At 46.5% G+C, this 16,251-nt stretch overlaps 1 protein-coding gene across 14 annotated transcripts in view; it reads left to right on the top strand.

The window, feature by feature from the left end:
• Positions 1-715: 715 nt before the first annotated feature.
• MEGF11 (multiple EGF like domains 11) overlaps positions 716-16,251 on the top strand; it is a 387,570-nt gene continuing 372,034 nt past the window's right edge. For all 14 annotated transcript variants that reach the window (XR_012154103.1, XR_012154102.1, XM_073304382.1 and 11 more), the window contains exon 1: positions 716-1,131. The gene's annotated coding sequence lies outside the window, so the exon portion shown is untranslated. The remainder of the gene's footprint in view (positions 1,132-16,251) is intronic.

Below are 16,251 nucleotides of genomic sequence, written 5' to 3'. Positions count from 1 at the left end.
ATTCTCTCCCCCCGCCCCCAATAGCAGTGAAGAGTCCAAAAGCACCCTAATGCTGCAGACCTATGTAATAAGCAGAAGGCTGCTGCTCTAGATTAATAGGGGATTCTATGGCAGAGGCAAATTTTTCATAGTGCTTCCGTCTTCTTACCGGCATCCTCAGTCTTGCCTGGTGGCCGCTTTAGGCAGCTGCTGTCCATCCAGGGCTGATTTGAGCAAGGCAGTGAGAAAGCTGCGTGTTGTTTGTGTGGGAACGAAGGTGCAAGCGCCACATAGGAAAGGCGTGCATGTCCACCTGCAAATCCAGGCGCACTGAAGTAGGGCCAGAAGTTTGCATGATGCCCTGGTAAGCAAATCCGCAGCACTGGCGAGGTCTGGAGCCCTGGGTCTTTCAGCAGCAGGGAACAGGGAACAATATTGCTTTCTGTCTCCTACGTGCTGCTGGGCTGCCAAGTGTCCCTTTACAGTTAGGGAGCTTGCATCCTCACGCAGACACATCTTCAAGGAGTTTGGGTCTAGTCTTATGCTCGGTGTGGGGGGCAGGCTTGAACCTCTATGCTTTGATGCCATGCGTGGAATTTTCATATGAAAGAAAAATTACCCAATGCAATGCAATGCAACCCCCCCCCCCATGCCAAACCAACCCCCGGACACGCCCCCCACCCCGCCCACCAGGGACCTGGAAAGTTTCTCCGCTTTGGCGACGTCTGCAAATGCACAAATCCAAGGAGCCGAGCCCCAGCCCCGCGCGTCTGCAGCAGCCGCGCCTGCCTTTGCGCACCCGGCCTGCGGTGGGGTTCGTTGCATCCCGGAGCGACGGCCCAGAGACGTGGCTGTGACTGGAGCTGCGCCGCGGACTGAAGGGCTCCAAGTCCGTCCCCGTCGTCCCCCCCACCTCCCCGCACCCCGGGTGCTGCCGGGAGGCGGGTTGAAGGGGCGTCGCGTGGCCGCTGCAACTTTCCCAACAGAGGCAAAGAAGCGCCCGGAGCCCCCAGGAGCACCCGCGGGAGCGGCTCCGAGCGAGCGGCTCCGGCTCCCCCCACTGCAGCCCGGGCTGCTGCTCCGTGTCTGTTGCACCGAGCCCCGCTGCTGCTCCGAGCCCCGCCGCCGCGGCTGGGGGGGGAAGGCTCCGAGGTAGGTGTGAGCGTGGAGAGGGGGACGCCCGGCTGTGCATCCCCCCCCCCTGCCCCAGCCCGGGGCGCGTCCGGGCAGGGGGCTCCCCTCGCACCGCTGCGCCGGCCTGGCTGGGGGCTCTCCGCTGGATTGGGCAGGGGGTCCCCCCTTCTCCGCCTCCCGCTCCCGGGCGCTGTCCAGGGACCTGGGGTCACCCCAGCCGCTGTGCGCGCTGGGTGCTGCAGGGGGGATGCCGCGGGGAGAGAGCCCGGCTGGGGGGGGGGGGGCTCGCCCCGCAGTCGCCGCGCTGCCCCCCCCGCCCCGCGCTTTAACGGGGGTGTTGCTTCGGGACTAACTTTCTTCCCGCTGCAGGAGGCAGGTCCGGCTGCCACCCCGGCGCTGCCCTGCGCGGCTTGTGGCCCCGCAGCGCATCGGTGTAACCAGGCGCTGGGTGGATGGGGGACGGGGACCCCGGGGGGCGCCAGAGAGGACTTGCAGCGCGCGCTGGGCGGGGGACCCCTCTGCCGGCCCGGCGATGATGCGGGGGAAGGATTCGCCGGATCGCAGCCGCTCAGCGCGGCCAAACGCGCCCTGCCTCCGGCTGGAGACCCTTCCAGGCTGCTGCCGGGTCAGATGGCTCCCAGCCGGCGGGGAGGAATCTGGGGAGTGTCGGAGCACCGGCAGCCTGGATGCCCAGGGCAAGGAAATCCGAGATGCTCAAAGTTCTGTGTCATTAGCGTGCCGCTGCAGGCATTGGGCACCTCGAAGTACCGCATTGTATTTAAACAAATCCAGTGACCATGAAATAACATTAAGGGTCTGATTTAAACCTACGCTAGTCGGGCGAAGCTCAGAGTTAATTGGAGAGGGGGGGGGGGAGCTTAAATTCACATCTTAATCCCATCCTGCTGGTTATTACATAGAATATGGCAACCCATCAAGGTTCCAAATTCAGTGAGCCTGGGGAGACCCCCGTAATACTCAGCCCTGTGTATTAGTGGTATAAACCCCAATCTTAAATTTCTTATCTCCTAGTTAGTCTTAGATCTTTTGATGTCACTTTAACAGAGCCAAATACAGTCTATGGCTTTTGCTTTTGATAGTGTTAGATAAAAATGAAATGAACCAACTGTACCAATCTCAGTGGAAGTGTGTTGGAGACCCCATTGTGGGATATTAGTGTGTGTGGTCATTTACAATCTAAGGCTCTGCTCCTGAATATTCTTATGCACATAAATAACTATGCATGGGACCCTATCCCACTGAAGTCGGTGGGAGTGACTTCTTCAATGGGATTTTTATCAGGCTAGTGAGTGTTTCTATACCCAGGTGCATAAAGTTATTCACATATTTGCGGGATCCCTCTTGGTGGAAGTACATGAGTTTCTGCTTGTCAACAACCAAATTACAGGGAATCCTTGAATATCAAATGTTTGTTGAACTTGGTTTTCTGCAAAGGCAGCTGTGAAGCATTTCAGTAAGTCTGCTTATTAAAGATTCATAGGGATATTTTGTTGGAAACGTTTTTGGCCATGTAAAGATTAGTCATTTTTCAAAACAAAAATTTGTGCCCCCTCTTCTCACCGTGCCAAAAAGAAATCACTGCTTTATAAACTTCCATAATTTCGGTTTACAAGTGGGTGGCTGAAGCAGTTTGTTGTACTATAGTGAGGTATTTTGTGTCTTGGCTATGGTTTTAATTAAAACACTCAGCAATTTGAATGGGTGCTTATCATTATAATTAAAAGTAAATCAATGAAGTTTGTGTTTTTAGTCACAGCTATAAAACTGAAGGCACGATCTTTTTCCCCTTTGTGCATGTAGGTGGGGTAATTTTTTTCACATAAAAATGGCCAAATTAACAGTTCAGACTTTGCTTGAACAATCCATCATGCTTTAGACGTTAAATACCAGATTTTATATTAAAGCAAATATACACAGTAAAATTATAAATCCCCCCAAATAGGGGATTATAATGGAAATGTGAATGCACTTTTAAATGCAATTTGTACAAACTACCTCTTTACTAAGATCACAGTTCTTTCAAGCCTTTTATCTATGTCTGTAAAATGATTTCTAATTCCATGCTACTACAAAGCATGTGCCTGGTTATTGTTTTCAAAATCATGTGGTATGAGCTACTATTTAAATATAATATTTATGATGCTGCTTCAGTTTAGAAAGAGGAATGCTGCATACTATTGCATACTAAATGCTCCTATATAATTACTGTTGTTTGCAGAACCATTGCAAAGTCCCTGGGGCAGGAATGTAAATGGAGTGTTTATATAGTTCACAGTTACTTTATATAAAAGCTATAAGCTCTTATCTACTGAGCATACCAGAACTGCAGAAGTTGGGGAGCCCAGCAGAAAGCCTGTAGGTGGAGCACATTCACATGTAGTATTACCATTCACACTTTTCTTTAAGGGTCGGGTCATGTACTCCCAACTGCTGTTGGCCTCTAAGGGCTGTCAGGTGCACAGTAAAGGTGTGGTGGCCTCTCCCCAAACTGCCCCGTCAAACCCTTCAGGTGTAGTGTATCTCTGGATGTACCTCTCCACCTTGTTTTCAGGTTGTACAAGCACCCTCATTCTTGCTGTCTCCTGCACAGGTGTTCTAGTGAGCACACACGTGCCGTGACAGTCAGAGTCTAGCTGTGATCCAAAGCACCCTGAAGTCCCTGGGAGTCTTTCCACTTACCTCAGTGGGCTTTAGATCAGACCCTATGTGAGTATCTCTGTTGCCTATGTCTCAGGTGCATATACGTATTGTCTGTATCTCGGGTGTAACTAAGAAATGATTTGGACCAAGTAGTAGGAAAAGCCTGAGACAACTGAAATAGTTATAAGTGTCATCATGAATAAATGAGTTACCATGAAGGGCTGTCGGGTATTAATGAAAAGGATGAAAAAAACTCAGCATGGTTGCTGAGGCTGACAGTACTGATGTCAGAGTTGGCTCTGCTCTTTACAGTGGAATTTGAAAACTGACATGTGGTAAACTCACTCAGCAGGTTTTATAAGCTAAGAGGAGGGGGATGAAAAAGTTTGTAGAAGAGTTAAGGGACTACTTGCAAAGTAGACAAAACCCAAACAGAACCTGCTGTAAAAATTGCAGGCCAGATCTTGCCCTGTGGTGCTCCCCTGTGACTCCCGGTGGCTGCAGTGTGAGTTGTGCACTTGTTCCAACTGTTTTAAAAAATGTGATACTGACCTTGGAAATTAGAGAGTACGGCCAGGTCTCTGGAGCATCACAGATTTACACCAGCTGAGGATCTGGCCCAGTATTTCCAAAGTGATCGCTGCAGCATAAAGAGAATCCCAGTTTCTCAGCCAAATTGACCAAAACCAAATCCAGAGTGCTGTGGGATTTGTATGATTAAAAATAAGTGTTTGTAAATGATAGAATCATGTAATCCAGGCAGTTACTGTTCTCTGGCTACCTGGTCTGTACCTGCTAGGTCAGGGGTTCTCATACTTCATTGCACCACGACCCCCTTCTGACAACAAAAATTACTATACAACCCTGGGAGGGGAGACCGAAACCTGAACCCACCCAAGCCCCACTGCCCTGGGACAAGGGGGCCAAAGCCCGAGCCGGACCGGGCCAGGGAGGGGCAAAGCCTAAGCTCCATCGCCCCGGGCAGTGGGGCTTGGGCATGGGCTTTGGCCCTGGGTGGTGGAGCTTAGGCTTCAGCCCACTGGCCCCAGCAAGTCTAACACCAGCCCTGGCAACCCTGGTAAAATAGGGTCCCGACCCACAGTTTGAGAACCGCTGTGCTAAGGAGAGTATTGAAATGTACATGAATCCTTCTCTCTGTAAGAGAGAAATCCGTGAGAAATGTCAACACTCTGCCTGCTTACAGCAATTCAGCGGGCAGAGATGAGAGCCTGTGGTACCTGCACACGATTGCAAACAAGCTCAAAGCTGGTAGGTCTAATAATCTTTAAATTATTTGCCATCAGAACTGGTACTGAGTTTTGTCCTTTGCAACAGCCTCAGCAGAGAGGCTAGCAACTTGAATGGGCACACAGGCTAAACTACATTCATTACTAGAGACATCCTCCTTCCAGAACAGGTTTTGAAGCACAGAAGAAAGAACCCAGCTTCTATTATTTTTAAAGCCTCATGATTTTTAAGCTAAATTTAGGATTTTTGGGGGGCCTGGGTTTTCATGCCTTGGGTTGGTGATATTGGGATCTGAGCAGCACCATAGGGTATGTCTACGCTTAGAGCCGGAGATGTAAATTCCAGCTTGAGGAGACATACCCGCGCTAGCTGTCATGGTGGGCTAGCACAAGTAGGCACAGGCACTGGAATGATGATGCTGGCATGAGCTGTTAGAATAATAAAAGATTGGGAGCACCCATTTGAGCGAACCTCTTTCTGAATAGTAGAGGTGAGAGCCTTTGGTACAGATTCTCCCTTTTCCTCAGCGTAAATTAGGGTTGCCAGGTGTCCTGTTTTTGGCTGTTGAAAGTCCAGTTGGCGGTGCAGCGGAGCTAAGGCAGGCTCCTTGCCTACCGTGTCTCTGTGTGGCTCCTAGAAGTGGCTGGCATGTCCCTGCGGCTCCTAGGTGCAGGGGCGGCCAGGGAGGCTCCATGCGCTGTCCCCGCCCCGAGTGCTGGCTCCGCAGCTCTCATTGGCTCAGGGAAGGGGCAGGGCAAGAGTGTTCGGTTTTCTGCAAACAGAAAGTTGTCAACCCTAGCATAAATCAGGAGCATGTGGAATTGCTTATCTTGGTTTTACATCAGTGTGAGCGGAGAATCAGACTCTATATTTTGTTTTTAAAATCTACCAAGCTAGGGCAGCATAGTTTGTAAGCAGTTAACTGGCATATGGTACCTTTATTATACCACTATGTTCATATCGCCATCTGGATTGATGTACAATCTTTCAAAAAGGAGTTTGAGTAGAAAAAGAGAAAATACAGTGAAGTCGCTTAGTAGCTCGCAAGCATTTGGGTCAGGAGACTGGACTGGTCAAGAGATAGGAACTGCACTGCTCATTCCAACTAAGTCAGATGTCCCGCTCCCTAACAGACAGCTGCCCATACCATAGAAACCAGTTAGTACCTGGGTTATGGTCTGGCAGTACTTACTCAGGGCAAAATATTGCATTGATTTGCACATGAGTGAAGTCATGGGATTGCATGGGATGTAGAATTTGGCCCTCAGCAAGGAGACTGGGATCCTGCCTTTCATTAGCAGTCTCAGCGGAGAGGCTGAGGATTGTGTGGGATTAGAGATGGAATTGTGCTCTATTTCTGCAGAGGGAACCTTCACGTTCAGGTTGAGGCCGTGAGCAGGGCAGTGTCGGGGAGCTTGTACTGCCACTCCCGACCAATGGATGACTATTACCGCAGGCTGCAGTTTAGACTCCTCTGATCAGGCCTCAAATTCACGTTAAGAAAAGGAAAAACAAAAAATTAAACACCAGCCATTTTGGTTGAGTCTGCCTTCAGGGCACATGTGTAGAGCCCTGTGTTTTTCACAAATATGAAATAAAATGAAAAACAAGGTATAAAACAAAAACTTCACCACATAGCGGTGGCTGTCCCATGGACTGGGCCTTGCTCCCTGCTCCAGGCCTGGTGCACTGGGTCACATAGCTGCTTACTCAGATTTGGCCTGGCTGTCCCTCTCTCATCCTGGAGGAGGGGAGGCTGGCCAAACCTGAATGGGGCTGTGACCCGGAGCAGGGAACCAGGCCCAAACCTGTGGGACAGGAGTTGTAGCTGTGGGGTGGGAGTGACGTTGCACTCCATATGTTCTATGGAAATATGCTTATGAATGTAAATATGATGTAACTGGAATATGCTTTATGCAAAAGGTCTCTTATAAGGTATCACTGAAGTGAGCTGTAGCTCACGAAAGCTTATGCTCTAATAAATTTGTTAGTCTCTAAGGTGCCACAAGTCCTCCTTTTCTTATTACAAAGGTTATAGCCTACTGAATATATTCATTCTATTTGTATGAATGTATCATTCTTGTATCTGGAACTAGGAATATGAAGTATAACTCTGAGGTCCTATTGTAATTATGCAAAGTGTGGGCCATTAATGGTGGTTTAGATTCTTGATGGCTCCCATTGACTTGGACAATTGGTTGTAAATGGTTTATTTATCTGCAAGCCTTCCTGTGTACTGTGGGCCAGCCCCTGGGTAATGAAGAATGAGGTCTTACAGTGACATGTGACCATGTCACATGATACTGGAATCCATCTTAAATCTGGTACTTTTCCATTTTGAAGGGGGGAGTGGGGACCCAGAGAGACAAAAGATTCCTGCCTTGTGCCAAAGCTATAAAAGGGGGCAGAGCAGGACAAAGTGGAGGCAGTCATGAGAATACACCGGCTTACCACCTAAGATGTCTGCTGGAACTAACAAGGACTGTACCAGGGGAAAGGATTGGGCCCAGACTAGGAAGGAGTCTAGTCTGTGAAAGATTATTGGAACATTTCTGAGGGTGAGCTATTACCTGTAATCAGTTTCTTAATTTATTAGGGTTAGACTTGCGTGTTTTTGCTTTGTTTTGCTTGGTGACGTACTTTGTTCTGTCTGTTATTACTTGAAACCACTTAAATCCTACTTTTTATATGTAATAAAATCACTTCTGTTTATTATTAAACCCAGAGTAAGTGATTAATACCTGGGGGAGCAAACAGCTGTGCATATCTCTCTATCAGTGTTATAGAGGGCGGACAATTTATGAATTTACCCTGTATAAGCTTTATACAGAGTAAAACAGATTTATTTGGGGTTTGGATCCCATTGGGGGCTGGGTGTCTGGGTGCTGGAGAAGGTAACCTGCTGAGCTGTTTTCACTTAAAGCCTGCAGCTTTGGGGGCGTGGTGTAGACCCTGGGTCTGTGTTGCAGCAGGCTAGCGTGTCTGGCTCAACAAGGCAGGATTCTGGAGTCCCAAGCTGGCAGGGAAAACGGGCTCAGAGGTAATTTCAGCACATCAGGTGACAGTTCCAAAGGGGTCTCTGTGACCGAACGCGTCACAGTGCTGTGACCTGGAGTGGGGAACCAGGCCCAGGCCCATGGGACAGGAGCTGTAGCTATGGGATGGGCTTGCTTGGCAACCCATACCCCCATACCCGGGGTCAGGAGTCGGCCCTCCAGAAGCCTCCCATATCTCCGAAGTGCAGATCCAACATTTCCTCCAGCGATCACTAGGACCACTCGCCCCACCCCATGTAGAGAAAATGGATAAAACTAAACATCAGTTTCCTCTCCAAAAAATGAAAAATTATAAATAATGATTTCATGAGGCTTTCATATGATCTATCCACCTGTATGATGAGGAAAACACTCCTTGACATGCAGTGTCATTTATAGTTCCCAAGTAAAGTGAAATGATAAATGCTTTTAAAAGCGGAAGAGCTGTCAAAACAGAATTTGGCAATGTTTCAGTCTTTAAAGGGTTGAATTCACTTGCCACAGCTATCTTAATTTCTAATAAAGAATTAAAACAATGGTACTATATGTGGCATTATTATAGCATAAATTACTTTTGTTTGTCTTCATTTAAATGTAAAAGCTGTAAATCTCTCTTTAAAGAAGCCCTATCAATTAATTTGAAACCAAATTTAATTCTGCTTGTAGAAACAGGTACAGCAAATCAAAACCATTAAAGGTACAATGCTTACCATTTTTCAAACTCAGTAAAAATGTTTAACGTACTGTTTTTCCTCTCATGCTCCCTTTAATTCCCCTTTTCTGCATATTTCAGATAGACATTTTATCAAGTAAACAGGGCCAATTAGTCATTCTATAGATATCTCAAAATTTACCTCTTACAGATTTTGTTATGCATTGCTTCCTGTAGAGCACCATGTGAACAGTCATCCATTGCAACTCTGGAGAACAAAGTGTTTTAAGCCAACTTTTCCTTAAAAAAGGGATTTGTAGAGGTGGGGTTTTTTTTTGTTAGATGTTTTGGAATAATTTATGTAGGATGCACATACCATATGTGATGGGGTGTACAAAACCCACACTGAACAACAAGGGGTTAAGGGATCATTTTGGGCTCAGCTGGTCCCATAGGATTGCCAACGTTCTAATCGCACACAACTGAACACACTAGCTCTGCTCCTTCCCTAAGGCCACGCCTCCTGCCCCACCCCTTCCCAAGGCCCTGCCCCCCGCTCACTACATTCCCCCTCCCTCAGTGGTTTGCTCTCTCTCACTTTCACCGGGGTGGGGCAGAGGTTTGAGGTATGGGAGGGGGTGAGGGCTTCATCTTGGGGTGTGGGCTCTGGGGTGGGGTTGGGGATGAGGGGTTTGGGGTACAGGAGGAGGCTCCAGGCAGGGGGGTGGGACAGAGGGGTTCAAGGTATGGGAGGGGGCTCTGGGCTAGGGCAGGGGGTTGGGGTGCATGGGGGGGTGAGGGCTCTGTCTGGGGGTGCAGGCTCTGGGGTGGGAATGAAGGGTTTGGGGTGCAGGAGGGGGCTTCAGGTTGGGAGGGGGCCTTGGGGTTGGGGCACGGGCTTACCTCCAGCGGCTCCTGGTCAGCAGCACAGCAGAGGCTAAGGCAGGCTTCCTGCCTGTCCTGACTCTGCGCTGTGCTCTGGAAGCAGCCAGCAGGTCCGGCTCCTGAATCCTAGCCGGAGGTGTGGCAAGCCGCTTCTTGCGCTGCTCTCACTCACAGGCACCACCCCCACAGCTCCCATTGGCTGCGGTTCCCAGCCAATGGGGGGTGCAGAGCCAGTGCTCGGGGTGGGGGCAGTGTGCGGAGCCCTGTGCCGCCCGCCTAGGAGCTGGGCCTGCTGGCTGCTTCCGGGGCGTAGAGCAGAGCCAGGACAGGTAGGGACTTAACTCCACAGCATCACCGACGGGACTTTTAACGGCCCAGTCGGCGGTGCTGACCAGGGTCCCTTTTCGACCAGATGTTCTGGTCGAAAACCGGACACCTGGTCACCTTACAGCCCCGCCCTGCCACACCTGTAGCAAAGTCGCTCCTTTGGGTGGCAGAGCTGGAGGCGAGCAGACCTGCAGCCCACAGCATCAGCAGAGGAGAGGGAAGCTGAGGGAAGCCTAAAACCTCTGACTCTGCTGTCCAAAGGGAGCCCTCCTTGAGGGAAGGGAGGACCCACCCCAGAGACCGTCAGAGAGGGAAGTGTCCTGTGACCTTGGACATCGGTAACTCCCTCTTACTTCTTTTGGTTCGGATTTCCCCACTTGGCGAAGGCCTTGGACTGAGCTGACCCCAGTGGAGGAGAGGAGAGGAAGAGGCCCAGGGGTGACAGCCTTGAGCCTTGGTTGCTAGATTACTGGTAGCCCAAAGGGCCCTAGGTTGAAGCCCGGTGGAGTGGGAGGGCCCTGGCTCCCCTCCCCACAACCCCCTTGGCAGTCCAAGGTTGTGGCCGTGACCACTAGGCCACGCTTCCCAACCAGACTCCAAGGGAGGACCATTGCACCATAGTAGTGTCCAACCATGTTGTTTTTGTTTTGCTGTATAGAAGGGTGAGGCATCTAAATTCCCATGTTTTTAAATAAGAGACAAGGTGAGTGAGCGCTGAATGCTAATTGGAGCCTTTCAAGTATAAAAATGGTTTGAGAGATGCATTTTACTATTGTAAAAGCCAAAGAGCAGAATGTATAAAAATCAGTGCAAAGACCAGGTTAATTCACCCAGCTCTTGTTTAAATGTAATGTAATGTGAATTCCTGCTGTACCTCTCCATTTAAAGGGAGATGGCCCTGTACAAACTATTTTTATAGGTGCCTTCTTTTTATTGTGAAAATATGGATCATCACTTAGCAGACTCAGTACATATTGGCTGCATAGATTGATGTTTTTACTGTTTTAAGTAAAGGCGTGTAGTAATGTGAGTTTTCCCTGAGTAAGGATTTCAGGATCCAGCTCAGTATACACGAGGTAATGTTAGGATTGTGAAAATTCTTGATCATTCATAGTTTGTTATGTAAAGTATTGTTTTGAGGCCCAAAGTACAGTATCAGCATTTACTGTCTGGAAATACTATCCATTGCTTTCCCAGGAGATCGCAAAAATCTTGAATGATAAGTACCCCAATAAACCAATTTTCTTTAACTGTGTAAGTATAAATTATAGTGAGAGGTTCTTTTGGTGGAGTCTTCTGTGCCATTAGAACAATCATTAATTATGTATTAAGGGTTTGAAAGGAAAGACATCAGTAGCCTGTAGGATATATTTCCATAGTAATTGAGGATTGATTAGATGCAATATCTGTAGGGAGGACTACTGGGAATAAGTCACAAGTAATTTACAGCCATGGTAAATTACATTTACAAAACATTGCCTGATAGTAAATAAAGACGGTTAGAAATACCAAAAGAATTCTTATATTTTGTAGATGGAATGAGAGTTACAGTAACGGTTGTGTTCTGTTTCTTGGTTACTTACCATTAAATTGTAAACCTTTTGGGGCAGGGATTGTATTTTCCCTACATACAGTGTGGTCTCTGGGTGCTTCTACACTACAAATAATAAAAATGAGTCAGATTCTCAGCTGGAGTAAATGGAGCTATGCCTGTTTACCCCAGCTGAAAATCTAGTCCAGTAACAATAAAATAATAAAGGTGTGAGCAAAACCCCTACTAACAAAAACTGATTGAAAACTCTGGGCAATTCTAACAATGAGCAGGAATTTTTGTCCATTCAGGTCTACAGGAATTTGGCAAAGGCTTTTCTTTCCCATGTATTGTACCAGTTTGGGTAATAAAAATATAACCAAAATGTGCTTCTCAGACTGGTGCACAGGATCATCTGGGAGTTGGAGGCGGTTGATGGCAGTCTAGGAGAGCAGTACTCATTACACATGGGTCTGCAAAACGGAAAAATAAAAGGGAGGTACCGACTAAAGGGAAAAGTGTGTTAAATAGAAGAGGCAGAGGAGAACAGCACGGTGGGCGAGAGCGGCAGAGTGGACAATGACAGGAAAGGTCAAATATATGTGTACAAACCGGCAAGATATAGAACCACAATTAAACAAACCAGAGGAAAGAAGGGGACAAATACGATTTGATGAGAGATAAACGATTCACCAAGGAGTTGCTGAGTTAAATGGGAAGGTAAGAAACTAGTTCTGTGCTGGATTCACAAAACCTCCAGAAGTATTTAATGTGGTGATGCTACACTGATAACCTTCAGCATTGACTTTTAAGGTTTTATATAAAATCTAGGCCTCCTTCTCCTCTTTTCTTGGGTGCTGTGTGATTCTCCCCCTCTTTGCCAGTTAGTTTTTCCTCTCTCATCCTCTCCAGCTTCTAAGGCCTGGTCTATACTTAAAAATTAGGTTGACATAATTCTGATGCTCAGGGGGTTGAAAAATTCATAGCATTGAGTGCCGTAGCTTTGCTAAGCCAACTTCCTGTGTAGCTGCAGCTAGGCTATTGGAAGAAAGCTTCCATTGACCTCGCTATTGTTGCTGGGGGAGGTGGCATTCCTATAGCGATAGAAAATCTCTTCTGTCTGTCGCTCTAGGAAACGTTTACTGTACGATGCTACAGCAGGATACTTACCGTGCTGTAGCTGTGCCGCTATGGTGCCGAAGGGTCGATATGGCCTAAGAGAAAATTTTCAAGTAGAACAGTGGCTTGTCTCCAGACGTCAGTTTTAGGACCTGTGTTCATTTTATATTACATGGGCCTAAGTGTAGTCTACTTTTCCCCTACACGAGAAGGCGTGTTCTGGCTCTTCTTCTGCAACAGGCAACTGTTGTGTTCTCCTCCAGGCTTCCTGAAAACCCACGGAGTTGGCAGGAGTTCTGCAGCCAGAACTGTGCGGGAGATTTCTGCGGGTAGGCCTATGCTCAAGGGAAGGGTGGGGTGTATGCTAATATGTGTGGTGCTGCGTGGCCTGCTGCCCTGCATCTTCTTCAGGTTATTTCTGACCCTCGCAGAATAATCTGAGGGCCGAGGCCAGAGTGTGGGTTTACAGCTTAGTATAAAGGCCCCCTTTAATAGAGGAAGCCTCTGGTTCATATGCTAGTAAATACAGGAACTTTCCTTTTTGTCACCAGAAAGGGCCAGGCCAGGGGATTAAAAGGTATTTCTTTTTCATGCAGCGGAAGTATCGCTTATTCCAAGGAGTGTTTCTCACTTGGGATGAATTCATTGAAATGGATTTTTACTTTATACGCTTTTTCTTAATTGAATAATTTTAATTCAGAACTCTTCACTGTGGTGGAAACCTCCTGTTCAGTTAATTGAGTTCAAATTCATTAAGAGTGGGATCTGACCCATAGTGATCTTGATAATGGGGTACAGAGCTTTTCAACGTGAGGCCATGGACTAGAGTGTGACTTAAGCTGCTAGGGACCCAAAAGCGTTATCTGACGGCTGTTGGGTGGCCTTTGTGAAATGAGTGAATGGTTTCAATCCACTGTGTAGCTGTCAGGAGTTCATGTTACAAAAGTGTCCATTATGAGTCTTGTTGGCATTATCCTGCAGAGACCAAGCACCAGATCACCCCCCGAGAGAGCTTTTTCAGGTCACGCTGTGGAGGGTAATGTGGGGAAAACGTACATTGCTGTTGCTTGTGTCAGACCTGTTTGATGGAGGGTGGACTTCTGCCAGTGCAGCACCTTTCAGGAACGCTACACTTACTTATAAGCATAATTAAAAATCATTCCTGTCACTGCTGCTGTTTTGCTTGTACTGTTAAGAGGGAGCATTACAGAGCTGTTGATGTTGTGTTCGCTTCAGCTGTGAGCATGTGACTCTATCTATGGGTAAATCATTTTCCATATTTTAAAATTGGTGTTCTGTACGGTCTGGTTTGCTTTTGCATGCAGCGTCTTCACTACATTGCTAATAACAACAACAAAAAAAGCAATAATTATGTCAACTATTTCATTCCTGCGCTAAAGGAGAAATCTCTAATGCCTGTGGGTGCAAAACAGTCAAATTTAGTAGGCAATACCTTTAAATGACAAGCTAAGCTACCTGTGCATGAGAGCAGGAGCATCTGTTCAGGACTGCAGTGCACGAAGAGTGCATTCTTAACCCCCCAAAAAAAAAAAAATCTGTCAATTCAGTTCAACTCTTAAGCCACAGCGGGGGATATTCTCTTGCAAGCATGTCTGATACCAAATTAGAACAATTGATCCTCCTAAAGAACAAGCAGGGCATATAGAAATGCACGTATTTTATGGTACTTACAGCTGTTAGTCTGACACTTCTATTTTATCCTGTAATGGTACATCTCTCTTCTTCAATATCTAGATGCAAGAACAAACAAACAAACCAGAAAAAAAAAAAAAAAAGGAAAGGAAAAAGGGCCTGGCTGTAGGTTCCCTGTCATACACATCAAAAACTAACTAAGCAGTACTGTTTGTTTACACAAATACGTGTCTTTATAGATTAGGTTTGGTGGCTTGCTGTACATTGTCCGCAAGATCAACAGCGAGAGCTTCCCCTTTTCCAGCTGACACTAAGCACGCAGGAGCTTCAGAGAGGAGGTTGCTTGGAATTGGGGTCAGGTAGCTTTCACTCACCCCTCCATAACATACAGCTATTTATTTAACTCGGTGTCACGTTCTTTCACTCATACATCAGTCTCTCAAACCCTGGCAGCCTATGCAGAGAATGTGGTGCTGTTCTGTGTTCATCACTAATGCATGCTGGATATACAAGCCTGCAGCAGCATTCTTACCTTCACTAAACCAAGGATGTCACTGTTGCAATGTTCCCAGCCTCTGCCAGCTAATAGGGTCAAATTTCAAATCTTATCTCAAACCAAGGTCTGCCATAATGCAAAGTGCTACCAGACAGGCCACTAGACTATTGCACAGAATTCTTGATATTCTTTTAAAAGGTAGAGCTTCTGTTAGAGAGACAGCAAATGGTGCTCCAAGGTCCTGTGGAAAGTACTTACTAGTATCTTCTATGTTCCTTGGCGATCTAGTCTGATATTAGCTATAGACCCATCTAGCTCTTTTCAGTTCTCGTTTGATTTTATGCAACTGACTTTCCTGTCAGATGCTCGTAAGTCCAAAACCAACCAGTTTTATTCCAATTTATTGCTATATTTTGTGCCATGGGATGACCATAGTTTTCTTCCAGACCTGATTATATATATCAGCATTCCAATCCAAATGGAGTCTGCTTCAAAATAAAACTGGACGGGTAAGCAAACTTTGATTGTTTGATAAACACATCGTGGACTTTTCTTCCCACAGATAGCATTTCTAATCAAGCAGAGTTCTGTGTAAAAATTGTTGGGAGCAACAGAAATGCTATTTCAGTAAGCTATTAAAGGTTAGGTCATCCACATGAGCATTGATTCTACCTGGATTTCAATTACAATATGTGAGGAATAGCAAGCAGAGGATTATTGAATTATTTTTATGTAAAATATTGCTTGCTGAGATAGCCATGGAAGATAGATCTATCTATCTATCTGTTTTTAATGAGGCCACATGGGTCTCCTTTTCAAATTTGAGTGTCTGAAGTTAAGTATCTGAATATCTGGTTTAGTCATAGCAAGTGCTGATGTAAGCAACTTAAATGAGGATATAGATGTCAAACAGACTGATCCAAAACCTGCAGCAGTCAGAGCCTCTTTTTTTGGACTTTGGATCAGGCCCTAAATGAGGATTTGTGTCGAAAGAGACACCCAAGTTTGTAAAGTGGAATCAGTGTTGTTCAGTAAAATTTTCAATTAAATTAAAATCCTCTATCCTACAAAAAGACCTGTTGGTTTTAAAAGAAGCACACCTGCTAAAAATTGCATCTGTGTTTCTAAATATGTAAAACTTGGAAAAAGCCATCAATTTTTCCTTAGTCATGCCACCTCCCAAAGATATGTGCCCAGGTAATCGTTTTCCAACTAGCAAGAAATTGAATTTGTAAATTGAGACGTTGTCTTGAATTATCTACCTGCTACTCTGGAGTTTCTTATCCAATACAGTAGACAAATCTAAATACTCCATCTGCAAAGTAGTGAAATACTACTGCAACAACACAAAAAGGTCGTTGTTTGCTAAAATACAATCATGCATTAAAATTAATCAATTTCCTCCAGCTGAGGGACAATAATTTAGGAAACATTTTAATTACCAAAACTGGGATCTGTATTTTAGAGAAGGGTGGATTCATCCTTCTGAGTGCTGGAGAATTGTCTTTTCAGGAGTCCATAAAAACACAGT

This window comes from Lepidochelys kempii, chromosome 10 (assembly GCF_965140265.1).
Source record: "Lepidochelys kempii isolate rLepKem1 chromosome 10, rLepKem1.hap2, whole genome shotgun sequence".
Lineage (NCBI taxonomy): Eukaryota > Metazoa > Chordata > Testudines > Cheloniidae > Lepidochelys > Lepidochelys kempii.
Note: the sequence above shows the minus strand (reverse complement) of the source record. Positions and strands in the feature narration are given on the sequence as shown.